We start from the raw sequence: 14,731 nt of genomic DNA, 5'->3' as shown, positions 1-14,731 counted from the left end.
TGTGCGATGACCCTAATTCCTCCCCGAGTGTTTTCAGGCTGATGACAAGCTGTTGGCACCTTGTCTCTGCTGAGGGAATTCAAATATGGGCCCCTGCCAGATGCCACACTAGCCTTTGCAAAGGAAAGATGATGTGAATATAATGAGGATTATATGATCCATTATCTGCTGTCACAGTCGATCAACATCCAGACACAATTTGTATGTCGTAAATATGATCTTTTGAGAGTAGCGACAGCTCTCTCAAACAAGAAAGAAGCAAGATTTCCCTCAAATTTAAGAGACTCCAGCCTCATAGTTCCTAAACGAGTCTGAAGCGTCTGCTTGTTCTTTTACAGCCTCTCATAAGGAGCATCCAGAGAGTCGACTGGCTCTCCCAGCATGTCAGAGACCAGCCCACTTGCTTACTGGTTATGTCAGCATTCTTAAAAAAAAAAACAAAAAAAAAAAAATTGAAGGAAACAACAAAGTCAACAATGTAAGATTGGAGACGCAGCTCTTGTTTATTGCTTCCCTGTGTTTTTCACACGCGCGCTGGGTGTTCGGTGCACGCCTCGGCCGAAACTGATGGGAATAGAGAGTTTATTCATGAGTTTGGAAGCCGGTCGGTCTCATCGTTGTTTGCACATCACTGCACACTTCCCTTCTGGAGCGCCGCCATACCACAAACACATTTAAGAAGACCACTTGTGTGCCCTTTGGGGCGGAAGGATAATGAATTCCTTTGTCAAGAAGAAGGTGATTCACCTTGTTTCCGAGCGGACAACGTTGGCACGGCGGTGAAGTTAGAGGGCAGAGTTCACCGAGAGGACAATTCAGCTGCAGGGCCAGCATGCAGAGAGACGGCCAGCTGCAACACCAGCTTTTTGCATTCATTTGCATTGAGCTGGATGAACTGATCGTCTGATTATAGGCCACTTTGCATCCAGGTTGGATCTGGAGCTTATTGCTCTTCGCCTGACAGCAACCCCCTCCATAATTACCAGATTACCAGCTCATTATTAGCCAAAGACTTGAAGTTGATCCTGTAAGTGAGAAGTGGCTCTTTTATCAAGTTCAAACAAATTACTCACAAATGCTGCAAATGCCGGTACACAAGTTGTGTTTAACGACGGTCTACGACTAATTATGTAATGAGACCTGGGCAGTGCTAGGCTACTTGTGTCCACAAGAGGGACTTCCTGACTTCAGTGAACTGAGCCTGTAAGCAGCACCCACGACACCCTGCAGGCACCCTGCAGCTTCTGATTACAACATGGAATCTTTCTGATTTTTAAAATGTATTTGCTATTTATGTATTTGTTTGCCATGCACCTTGAAGGCTGTGATCACAACACAAAATTCTTTTATTCAGGAAAAAAAAAAACTATTTTCAATTCATTTTCATTTGTTTTCTATTATCCGTGCACCTGAAAGGTCTTGATCACTACATGAATTTTTTTTTTGGTGCCATTTGGTTAAGAGATGAAGCTCTGTTTTAAACCTTTTTTTGACCAAGTAAACGTTCCTATCAGTTTTGGACTACAGTGACATTCACGAATGATCCAGCTGTGACTTTAAATGTTGTTTATCACTCGGCACTAAAATTTATTACTGGCATTAATTACAATACGCATCATAGTGAGCTGAGCGCTGACGCTGGGTGGCCTTCGCTCTCTGTAGGGCGTGATAGACATGGGTTTTATTTATTTACACTGGTGCTCTACCCTCTTACATCACTTCGCTGCTGTCTTTTAATGTGCAGGCCCTTATCGAACACATTGAAAGTGCCAGCTGGTTTTACTGAGCTTGGAAAATCCTGTTTTTATTACTGTGCACCTGCAACCTGGAATAATACGCAAAGCAATTTAAAGCTTACCTCATTTTTATCCTTGGGGCGTTTTAAATGTTTAATTCCTTCTCATTTCTCTCCCAGCTGTTCTTGTTTTAGTTGATTCATTTGTTTTAAATTGTAATTGTCGTGTTTCGCTCTGAAGTTTTCACTCAGCGATTACTTGGCTGCTCACTATCTCGACTCCTCGCCATCATCATTCGCATCTAATACGCCTTATTTTTGTCTCTTGATCTTTAATTCTTACTTTGCTACGTTTCAAACGACTTAAACCAGAGTTAAACGTCAGGCGTGTAGAATTACGGTTTATCTTTAATCACCGGGGGGGTGATCATTGTGTTTGTTGTCTTGGAATAATCTCTCCGTGTTGCAACCACAGCGGCCCAGACTGGCAAAGATGTCAGGAAAACAGAGAAAAGCACCACAGGTTCAGAACTGGGTTAAAAATGATCCTAATGTTTCAGGAACTACTCGACCCACAATGCGCTGCAAACAATATTCAGAACCAATATTGTTTGAAATACATTTTGTGACCGACTGACCAATTCTGTTGCCTGTAACTCATCATTTTTGCCAATGAAAGATTTTCTACATTTCTGGTCAGAAAGGGAAATGATGTCTCTGCAGCCCAGTTCCCCTCAAACAACTGCTGTGAAAAAGGAATTGTCAAAACTTACCTAAAATAGCTGGCGGTGACGAATTTGGTAAACATCTCCATGGTAACTGCTTGCTCACCAATCAGAGATACACTGTAGAATTGTGGGTAGAGTAGCGAATTCTCAGTAAGATTCTAATGACGCCTCATTTCTACATGCGATTTTTTTCATCTAAACTCAGCGGATGATTGATTAATCTGGGTTTGGAGGCTCGTTTGGTCTGTTTTTCCACTTGCTGAAGCGCTGAATATCCCCTTGCACCTGAGAGACGCTGCAGAGATAGCAAAAACCTGTTATTTAGCTCACTCGTAGCCTTTTAGCATCTTTTAAGTAGCGTAGTTTTCACTGTCTGTCTGTCTGAAAATCTGACACATAATCACAGCTGAAAGATCAGAGCTTCAGAGGTCACTGAGGTTCTGGAAGGAATAAAAGGACTTTGGGTTCCCTGGCATTTGTACACGTACGAGTAACGTGAAAACAAGGCAAACCTGCTTTCCTTAAAACAAGGCTGATATCCTGCAAACCGGGGGCTTGTACAGGAGCAGAAACCATCGTTTCACAACCTGCTCGGATGGTTCCAGCATCACGGCTGATAAATGCTCCTCCAGGGACAACACGACTGGGATTTTAACTTCCAGACCCACACTGTTGAGCGCTGTACCTGCTTGAGATTTGTTACCCCGATCTTATTTGAGCTGCTCCCTCTCTGAACCACGGTAGCTCAGGAGCGCTGTTTTTCATTCAGCTAATATTTTTCATGCAGTTCCACAGTCATGTTCCTTACACCGGCGTGGCGGGTCGGCACCGAGACCTCATCCTCCTGACGGAGAGGAGGATTTTTATGGGCAACGGGAGAGTTTTCAGGCGACTTTGGTGGACAGGAATGAATCCAAAAGAGAAGGAGCGGCAAGCCTCCCAACAGATGGCGCCACCCTGATGACATTACAGTAAAGGAACGTTTCTGTGCCGTAGGGCCCACATTACGTTCACACTGGAGAACATAGCCTCAGAACTGTTGTTGTTTACAACCCCTCCGCCGAACCACAGGCCTCGGTAACAGGACCATGCATCTCTTCCTCTTTCCTGACTGTGTGTGAACTACTTTAGGCAAAGTATTTCCGAACAAGACTACTGAGTAAGTGGTTGCTGAAGAGTCTGTAACTCAAGTTTTGACAAACATGACATTTTGGACAGATCACATGTACGTGACCCCGCAGCCATCAAAGCCTCTCACAGATGTGGGGGTTATAATAGAAATAATACCACCACAGACACCATTTTCTTTGTGTCATGTGGAAGACAGTATCCTTGAAAAAAGATCTCGACAAAAGATTAATTTTCACATCACCAGAAAAACAATTCCCCTTTGAAGAAAGGTGTAATTTTTCACTTTCTGAATTCATTTCTGCCACAGTAATAAGTGAATGGATGGTGTTTTCTCCTCAAACAGATGTCTGCATGACTTGAACATATCGCCAGTTCTCAGGGGATCCGCATTCCTGAATGTGTATCCCATACGAGTAGCATAGCAGGCCTATACATCTGGAGGCTGGAATGGAAACACATGAAACATAAGGACCAAAACATTACATAAAAAAGTTCATCACTGCACATGTTTTCCCGTTTTCCAGACATTGGTGTGAGCTGGTGTTAGAAGTATGTGGCTACAGGTGACTTACTTACCCAGCGCTCTGCAAAGGGAAAAAGAATCAAGAGGAAAAAAAGAACAGCTTTTACAGCCTAAATGTCCTCTCTGAGGAGTGCAACCGTTTCTCCGAGCTGAGGGCTTTCCACACTCACTTCAGGTGACCACAGCTGCAGGTCGACGCAATGTTATTGTTTTCCTGTGCTGATCAATGCATTTACACGCTTCAGGTCACGTAGGGGGAACTGCAATTCGAGATACACTTGAACTGAGTTCTTTTGTCCCAGTGTGTCCCGCTGTCCAGCTCGTCTCCACGCAGCATCAATAAGATGCAGTGTGGTCAAATGTCCTTGAATAAAATTCTGAATCTCAGCTCCGATGATGCTGCTGTGTAACGGAGCCGTCTCCTCTACCTCCCTGTAAGGCAACTGAAATGATTAATTTCTCCACGGGGAATTAAAAGGATGTTGTTCATCCAGATCAGGACACCGAAGGCATTTGACAAGGACAATAAAGTGCACTTTGACTATCTATCTATCCATCTACCTATCTATCTTTACTACGTAGTAGATTTTCCTTGCCTTACAGTTCTATTCACCTCTCTAATTTAATGGCATTTACATAATAAGCTCCATTTCCCCAACTCAGACATGAATATGGCAGTAAAAGTTCTGTAATACCTCAATAAATGTCACAGAATGGGTTTTTTTCTTCTTGTGGACTTAAGATAATTAGTGTCATTCGTCTTCGCATTCCTCTGCCCCAACCACCCACACCCACACCCACACACATACACCCACACATACACCCACACACCCACACACACACACACACACACACACACACACACACACACACACACACACACACACACACCAACCACGGAACCTTGGTTCGTCTGTACAGTATGCAGCATGTAGTTGTACCTAGGCTATGTTCCCTTCACCCAGCCATCTGGTTTCAGTTCAGACCCATCTGGATCTGTCTCCAGCCCAGGCATCTCAGGAATACATTTTGGAGGGGTGCCCACATCCGTTCACACGGACAAGTGTTTTCAATTACTCCATTTTAAATATCTCTAAAAACCCAAGTGATTGAGCTTTTTTTAGGCCCCAGTGGTGGTAAACTGCACTTGAAAAGAGCTGCTTCAAAGGGAGGTAACTGACCAGTGTGGAAGAGTGAATTAGTCCTTGATGAGTGGCAGGAGCGTTTCACACGGCCTCCTCCACCACGTACCAGCTCCAGAAACATCAACTCACCTAAGGTGAAGCAGCGGCGCTCGCCTCCCCTGCACCCAAGAAGAGCTCCTCAGGGAAAAAAACGAGACGATTTAAAGTTTATTGTGTTTTATGACATTTCTACAAGCCTAAGTTATGTAGATGCTTTTCTAAATGATGTAACATAATTTATCAGTTTTTACATTGTAATTTATAGAGATTTGTTCGTAAAACCTGAATGTGTTTGGGTCGAAATGATTGATAGAGGCCAATATTATTGCAATCATTCCAATATTAGCGAGAACGCTTTGGCCAGCAACCGCAAAACAGCTGCAACTTAATACTACAGAGTCAGCAACTGTCCATCCACTACGAGCGCTTGTTATTTATAACTACATTATTATTCTGTGCCAGCGAGTGCCTGCATGACATCTCTTAACTTATAGAATCTGTTATTGAGTGATGATTATCCGGCGGTGCTTTGCCAGGACAGCACAGCAACTTTAGCTAGTAACACTGACCTCTTTCATCAAATGTTCTTACACACAAAATGGTTGTTACACAGTACCGGACTTTTTTAGCCCTCAGTTTAGTCTTACAGACAGGAAGCGAAGCCTGATAGCTATTTATAACTCCTTGTTCCTGACATCTGTTGTGTACCTAACCTGACACTCGGGCTGAATTGCCTTTGGTTTCACGTCATTATTCAGTCTGACCAGGCTCCTGTTTCAGCCATTTTTCTGAGTAGGCCATTATCGCAGAGGGAGTCCTCACTGGTAACCAATCGCAGCTTTGGACGGTGACGCTGATCACCTGACACGAACCGGACAACGAGGAAGTGGAACAACTGCAATATAAACAACAAATGAACTATATGCTGCTCGCAGGAACTCAACTCTCATGTTTAACCACTAAAGATAATCGAGCCAGCAGGAAACCTCAACCTGATTTGCCCACGTAAGCCTGTTCTGAGCCGCAGACCATCAGCGGCGACTCCCACTAGCGAGACGAACAGCCAGGAATGCTAGCTGCACTCAGCGCCATCGTCAACGTCAGCTCCACCTCCTCAAATCCTCCCAAAATTCACCGCCAGCCCAGATGACTCTCTCAGTGGTGAAACATGAACTCTGCTGTAGTTCATTTAGGACAAACCAGAACCTCATTTAGCTCATGCTCCTCGCTACTTAGCCTGCCTCACCAATAGCAAGAATCTGCAGCCATTATTGTTTTGACTCTCTCTCAGTTAATTGCATCATCGCATCTGAGGACGCTGATTGGCCCAAGCCTTCCCAGAACCTGCATCTCTTCTTTGAAAATTCAGGTTCAGGGGCTGGAACCCGTGTCTGTGTGCCTCTTGTAACATCAGAATCTTTGCCTGCCAGGGGGACAGACAGTTGCCAGAGGTACATGAAGTTTCAGGAGCAAGGAGTTACCGGCCTTTGCTTCCTGCTTGTAAGACTAAACTGAGGCCTTAAAAACGTGTGTAAAACAAAGTTGTGCATAAGAAGTTTTTGCGAACGAGGCCGGATCCTGTAAGCAGCGCCTCTGCTCTCGGGACAGACTGTTTCAGAGGGAAAAGATCTTTGGTGTTGGCTGTCTTCGACTATTTGACTGTAAGTTTTCATCCTCGTCAAATACAATGGAGTGTTTTCATCCATACGCAGTCAAAGTACTTTCCCAAAAGGTCGCCTACGAAGTGCAGCACGTCACGGGTAAACCCTTCGGACACCTCGAAGCTAATTCTGTCACGTTACTCCTGTTGTAATGGCGTTCCCATCATTTATGCTCCTATCAATGATTTTGACCCCAACATGAGAAAATAGGGTCCAGCTTGATAAATACCAGAATTATCGTTATCTTCGTTACCAGAGTGATCCTTTAATCTCCTCACATGATAGAAGCAGGGGTAAATGTGTGTCAAATCCCTCATGAGTCCTTCTTCTGCTGCGTCAGAGGGATGTTTGTGACCAGCAGCACATTTTCAGGACTTCAGTGACTAAACCAGTGGCGACCTTCCTCAGGATGCCCGTGGGCAAGTACTGTACTCACGCAGCGCCAGTATTTCACATGGCTGTGTGATAAGGTCTATAGTGTAGCACTTATACATTGTAGCAGGCAGTGACAGTTAATCCAAAGGAAATACTGCCCCTTTTTTCAATTTGCATGCTAATACCATTCCTGATTTAATCTGATATGAGCTGCACAGTGGTAGCATATAAGTTCCCCATAAGGCATCCACATCTATCTTGCCTTAGTGCTGCAGGAGCTCGCAGCGTCCTCTTCTTTGTCAAGTGTTGTAAGGCCTCAGACTGACAAATGACGGTTTCAAACTCCTCGCTCATTTCAGTGTTGTCATAATAGGGCACCCAAAAAAAAATGCTGAGTAGTCCGAGGAAATAAGTTCCTCCTCATTCAACTTTTGCTGAAGCCGATAGTTTAACATCATCCTGCAAAATGTTTGTCGGCCAATCGCATAGAAACAAGATGAATAGAGCGGCGGAGGCTGGGCTATGGTGGCCCAGGCAGAGGTCTTCACAGGTCCAAAAATAAGTGCAGAACCCAAAGAGACTTGGAAATGAACCATCCAAAGTGGACCGATTGTTATTAGAAAAAAGGACTGACAAGTGCAGCCTTGCACCCAGTCACCCCGGAGAGACACAGACCCAAATAGCACTGACTTCAAAGTTGCTTATCAGTAACATTGCAGCCTACAAGTTGTCGAAACTAAAGTTTGTGTCTTAGCTGGTGTAGAAGCCCTTTCCTCGCTGGTGCTGCTGGCTTTTCTGTGCCCACCGGCAAAAACCACTTCAAACTGGGACGGACTTGGGAATCCTGAATAAACTCACTGACTGTATTTCCAGATTTAGTCTCACGGACTCAGTTAAACGTGTCAGCATGCTAAAATGACGATTGACCTGTCAACGCAAAGCCCATTTGAGACTGTTGGGAATGTGGTCACGAAGCAAACGTGGCTCCTGTTCATCCTGATCATGGTGTTAGATGAGGAGATCATAATAAAGGATCACCACACTCAGAACAGTTCATCCTGAAGGGGACGTGAACGTGTGGGTCCGCGTGAAAAAATAAATAAATGAGCTTTTCCAATCCAAACAGGCACGGTAGTCAGAAATTACATGCTTTATGGCCTCGCTCAATTTGTATTAAAAGCTTCCAGACAATCCAGATGGTTTAAAAGTCAGTGAGGGTTGTGAAAACACCTTCGGAACAGTGATAAATCTCAGAGAACAACCTTCAACATTTGTGAGTTTGCAAAGTTGCGAGGGTGCAGCTGAACATCACTCATACATATTCATTTTATTCTGTATGTCGAATGTGAAGCTGCAGTGTTGGTTTTTTTTTTCTTCTCTCATGGATCTCAGAATTTGTAAATGTCAGTGTTTCTCTTGGAGGTGTTTTATGATGGCACTTAATGATTTCTTTCTACTTGGAGTTCGTTCTCTTTGCTTAAATCATTTTCTACTGATAGTTTTGGTGAGCCACCAACTTTAAAGTGATTCTTCGCCCAAATATTGTATTTTGCATTTCAGACACTCATAAATGGGTGTCACAAAGATGTCCTTTATTCTCCTGTATCAGTGTTTGTGACTCCAGAATGCAGAAAGAGCCAGCCAAGTATGTTTAGCTTGAAGCTAACAGCGACGATATGATACGCTTGCTGGTTTTTTGCAGTGTTTGTGGATCATTCAGCATTGAGCTGGCTGAAGAACATGTGGATTGTATCTGAAGATGCACGTGAGAGTTTGTTTTTCCGAGAATTTTGTTGTTGTTTTTAGACATCGGTGGCCTTTACTTTCAGGCTAAATATACGTGGCTGGCTCTGCCTGCATTCTGGAGTCACATACAAGTGAAGCCTATCCGTGAGTCCTTGAACACACTTTTTGGGTGAAGTGTCAACTGAATGCATTCATTAGGACGGAAAAGAAATCGCACCGTCTGCTAAAGTTGCTGGTGTACATATGTGGGCGTGCGTGTGTGTGTGTGTGTGTGTGTGTGTGTGTTTCTGTTGCTGAAAACGTCAAAGTCTTCCACAGCAACAGACAGCAACGAACCATAATAATTCTCACTATTGCACATATTCCCATGTTGTTCAAGTGTTTTAGGCAGACTTATGTCTCTAATGACCAGAACTGAACAGAAGGACTGTTGTGGTTTTGATTTATGATGCTGGAGTGTTTCTCAACGGTCTTGCGGCGTTCATCACATCTATGCGTAATCCCTAATCAGGGTCATGTACGTGGCACTCCGTCAAGAGTCCTTCAACATCGCTCAGAAATTGTTGGCTTGATAATTGAATTTGAGTGTAGCCTATGATGGGAACATAAGCCAGATGCCAGGATGTTTATGGCGTTGCTGCTTTGTGGGCAGCAGTGTACTCAACCTCTGTCTCTCGCTGTGGCCAGGATTTCCATGCCCAATGCTTCCTTATGGTCAAAAACATCTTGTGTAATTTATGGTAATTAAACTGGTGTTAGCCATGATATGCATCATGTACATTAATAACTGTGCCGTGTTGCATGCTGGCAAAGAAACCATGATTGAGTAATGTTCCTGCTCAAATGTCACTGGTGTTATATAAAACAGACAAATGAAAAGAAAAGCCTGATGAGAAAAATAATGAAAGCAGATGCGCCAAGGCCTGTAAATTGTTTGATGAGTATGAAATAAATCGCACGCTGTAGCCTTCAAAGCCACAAGGTCACAATTAAACTGAGCATCCTCATTAAAACAGAAAAAGTCAGAGAGCATTTGAGACACTGCCAAGGAGTGTTGGAGCTTTTCTGGAGGCTACTTGTGGTCCGACACCTTTCTAATGGGTCAGACATCTGCGCGCAGCAGCCCGGCGCTGGATTTACCTTCAGCTCCAAAGCAGGGCCTAATGTGTCCTTCGTGTAGTCTGAATCCTGCAGGCCTGTTGTTGGAAGTTCGCCTTCTCATGAACCAAACCATCAATTTCAGCTGCGTGCATAAATACTGAAGACATTTGAAATTGTAAAAACATTGGCACCGGGCGTGAAAACAAATTGGACCTCATTCATGAAATATTCTTACAGGCATCTTTGTTGAAACCCTCGGTCTGGTCCTACAAACAGGCAACGATAGACACAGTATGTGAATATACTCTTACTGTACTACGGTAGATTTTTCAGGTATCTTCAGTTAAATTTGAGTACATTTCGTACTTCCTACTCTGTTATTTTTCAAAAACGGGCTTGTTACACTCATATTGGTGCACAGCAGACAAAAACACCAAAAGTGGGGAGAAAAAGATGAGAGTTTTGTTTAAAGCAGTTAACATGTACACCCTCCAACGTAGGTGGCGCTAACACTCGTAATCGTATAAAGGAAGGAGGGGAAGATGACCTTCAAAAGTGACGGAGAAATGAATGTGATGTCCACGGTGCTTCAGCAGGAGCAGCAGTGACTTAATACTTTATACTTCGGACTACATTTAGAAGCCTGTACATCTTTACTTTTACTTGTTCACCTGGTGGAATCAGTACTTCTACTTAAGTAATGTATGCGTTCCTGTCTGCCACCTCCGCAGGCAGGAAGCAAATCCTTTTTTTTGTGTGTGTGTGTACACAATCAGGAGTAAGGAAGCTTTGCATCCTGTCTGTAAGACTAAACTGAGGGTTAAAAAATCTTCCAGTGTGCAAGCAAAAAAATTTTGTGTGTAAGAACATTTCATGAACAATGCTTATTGTGCATTCTTTTCTAGAAATAGAGTTGGTTTGGCCGTACAATGAAAAAAATGTTAAAGCCTTGAAGTAAACACAGACTTAAACTGTGACAGGGCTGAATTAATGTCTCGCTGCTAAATGTGCTACTCATTCCTCATACAAGCTCATTTAAAACTGTGTGAAGTCACTTGGTCTTTCGTTCTTCAATCTCAGAACGCAGTGAATAGTGACTGGAGGCATCGGCCAAAATTCTGGGTAGACAAATTTATTCTGGATATGGTTTACGGTCTGATTAGCAGCTTGAGTCAGGAGAATGCAGTCGAGAGACGTCGTGCAGCGCACTGGAATATTTCCCAACTTAACGTAGAGACACTAGAAACTAAATTGCATCAGTTGCGTCTCCACCGAGACCGTTTACCTTTGTGGAAGCAGAGCCTGACCCATCGTGACCTGCCAGTCGTCTGATACGACCGACTCAAACCTCGTCCCTTCCCTGCAGATTTGACGCTAACATGCAGGTTTGAGAATCTTCTGTCTCATATAATATAACAGCTCCTGTGTTAGATGAAAAGAATGCACACGGCAGCATCTCAAACATTCTGCCCCAGAGGTGCACCCATCATGACCACCGCAAATCTGACCGACATTATTACAGAAAGTACATGTAATTAGACTGCAGCCAGCGAGAGGTTCTGGTGATCGATGAAACCATCGACGGAACCAAAGTCTCGTAACCATAAATGAGCCGGGCGAGGCCGAGCGTCTCCCTCCAGACACTTCCACGCTGATGTTGTGTGATTTCCTTTTGCCTTCAACAATTATTTGTTATTGTTCTGTTTAGACTCTCTATCTGAGCTCCTCACGTTAAATGGGTAGGTTTCACTTTTCCGATGCTTTTCCAAAACTGAACTTATAATAAAGAATCTCACCAAGCCACAGCCCACTAGTTTGATGGCATCCTCACCACACAACCGCTGCGATGGATAATGGAGAAAGCAATAGGATTTGTAGTAAAAGCGCTGTGTATCCTCACAGAAACACAGTCTCCGTGTCCTCCAGAGCCTCGGCAGCTTGGCCCATCGCTGAGAGTGAACGCAGATGGGAGAGATGCCCAGCAGTGGAAAACTGGGAATAAACGAGCTTAATGAAAGCATCATGGCACAGTGAAAAGCCAGTCTAAGCCATCAGTGAGAATGCCCCGGGGGTAGGAAGATGGGCTGGTGTGCGTGCTGGGGGCTGGAAGAATGCCTAGATCCAGGAGCTCTGCCGGCCCTCTGCGGGCTCCTGGCAGTCCACTCCCCCGCTGCAGGGCCCCTCCAGGGAGCAGCAAGAAAGCTGATACACCATGTCACAGGTCGGCTCCTGAGGTACTGAGCACCATCTCAGGCAAATTTGGTGCTTAGTTGAGAATGGCAGCGGCCCAAACCTGCACACGTTACCCCGTCAGGAGGAGGGAGAGCTCATGATTCATGTTTTTATCTCTAATCTTTGTTCCAGAAGACGCTACTTGTCTTTCTAATGGTCTCTCATTTCCCAGCTGTTACAACTGAGGCATAATTCTTTTTATAATCTCAGCGCTGTAGTCATCAAAGTTAATGCCTCCAGGCGTGTGCTGTAATTAATGCTTGAGTGAAGGTGCATGTTTTAATGTCACCTTTGGTAATAACTGCCTGCCTCATATAAAGCTACAACAACACCGCTTGATATTTGTAAAGCTTAAAAAGCTCATTTGTGCAGGGTCGCTCGTATTGATGTAGCCCCCCCGACGCTCTCTCTACTGATGCTGTGACGGCCGCTAACTTTACTGTTTTGGTTCACTTCTCTCTCATCAACTTCTTTTTTTCCAGCAGCAGGCGGCTGTTTATTCTGAAAACAGTTAGATACAAGTATAATATAATATAAGGAGTAAAAAAATACAGAGGAATATTGACACGTGAATGACCGGCAGCTCTGAAAACGGCGTCACAGTGCAGCACATTAAAATTACGTGCAACGGTGAAGCTAAAAGTTTGAGAAAACTTTATATCATGGTGAGTGACAGGAGGTTTTAGAAGTTACATTCACTGGTTAAATTAAACCCTTCCAAACGCGAAAAAAGGTATTGTTTGGGTGCTGACACGGTGCAGTGAGCAGGGCTCCAGGAGAGGTTGGTGGGTGCTGGTACGGACCACCACCCCACCCTGCACCCTGATGTGGACTTGTGTGTGTTTTAACAGCCACCGGCGGTCACTCCCTCCGTGCAACGTGAGATCCCTCAGCAGGCAGACATTTACTGTGACGACAAATGCAAAAAAATACAGAGAAATTTCCACAGTTCAGAGAAAACAATCTGTTATTGAATGTAACAGTTACGTCAACTGTTCTTGGTGTCTAACAAACACCAACTGAGTCCCTCTCTGCTTCCTCTGACGATGTGTTCCTGCTTGATTGTTTTCTTTTGTTTGATCGGGGTTCTTCCTCATTGCAGGACTCAAGGTGCTGCACAGTGTTGCCTCACACACACACACACACACACACACACACACACACACACACACACATGTGCCTGCCATGAGAGCTGCCATCAGGAGCAATTACTTTGCTCAAGGACGCTGCCAGGGATCAGACCAGCAACCTTCTGATTACCAGACAGCTGCTCTACCTCCTGAGCCACCGATGTTTGATACTGGACAGAACCGGTCCTGCCTACACAGCTTTCATCCTACCAGCCCACCACTTTCTCCTCAGACCACTCATCAACTTTTTCAGCTGAGTTATATAATTTTAATTCACAGTCCTTGATAAAGATCTTTTTTCTGTGGTAAAGGACAAGAATCCAACATCAGTCAACAGTCTTTTAATTCTGTGTACTTTTTTATGCTTTCCTCATTCAGTCCTGCGACTATAAATAAAGTCTGTCAATAGAGGCTCTTTCTTCTTCTTCTTCTTCTTCTTCTCCTTCTTCTTCTTCTTCTTCTTCTTCTTCTCCTTCTTCTTCTCCACAAGGTGAGAGCAACCTTCATCAAGAAGTTCTTAGAGCTTCTGCTGTACAATGCAGGCTATTCACGCCGAATGTAAGTCCTCACTCCATCCCACTGTATCCGTTCCATTGATTCGAACACAAGACTGACAAGTTTAAGAAGTACTTGGAGATGAAAGACGAGCTCCTCTGCGTTCATCCCTCACAGCACCAGAAACCGTTACACTGGTGAGACATGCATACGTTTCCATTGAGGCCCGGCAGCAGGACACGTTGGTGTATCGTCTCAAAGATAGAACATTTGTTAATTGTTAGCGTCACATGGAAAGAAAGCGCTACAATTGTCCCATCATATGGACAAACTTTAGGGACAATTAATCCAAAAGCTTGCAGGCTGACTCCTTGCAAGAGACAACTATGTGTCCATCAACGGTCACGTGTCCTGTCAAAAAGTCTTTTAGAGCCAGACAGTGGTTCATTCACTCAATCACTCTGTATAGCTACATCAGCTAAAAGCCTAAAATGTAATAGCTGCTGTCTGCGGACGTATGGGGAGTCGTTCAGTGTCAACTCCACTGACAGAAAGGCAATTTTCAACTTCCAAATATATCCTCCTGCATCTCAGTGCAACTGGCAGAGATGGTGAAGTTGCCATCCATTTTCCAGCAATCCATCAAGAACTTAATAAAACTGTGAGCGCTGGGGAAGTGCAAACAAGGAA

Source organism: Aulostomus chinensis, chromosome 6 (assembly GCF_037954235.1).
Source record: "Aulostomus chinensis isolate RoL2024-O1b breed Wild chromosome 6, RoL_Achi_v1.0, whole genome shotgun sequence".
NCBI classification, from domain to species: Eukaryota; Metazoa; Chordata; class Actinopteri; order Syngnathiformes; family Aulostomidae; genus Aulostomus; species Aulostomus chinensis.
The sequence above is the reverse complement of the archived record's forward strand: the minus strand, read 5'-3'. Positions refer to the sequence as shown.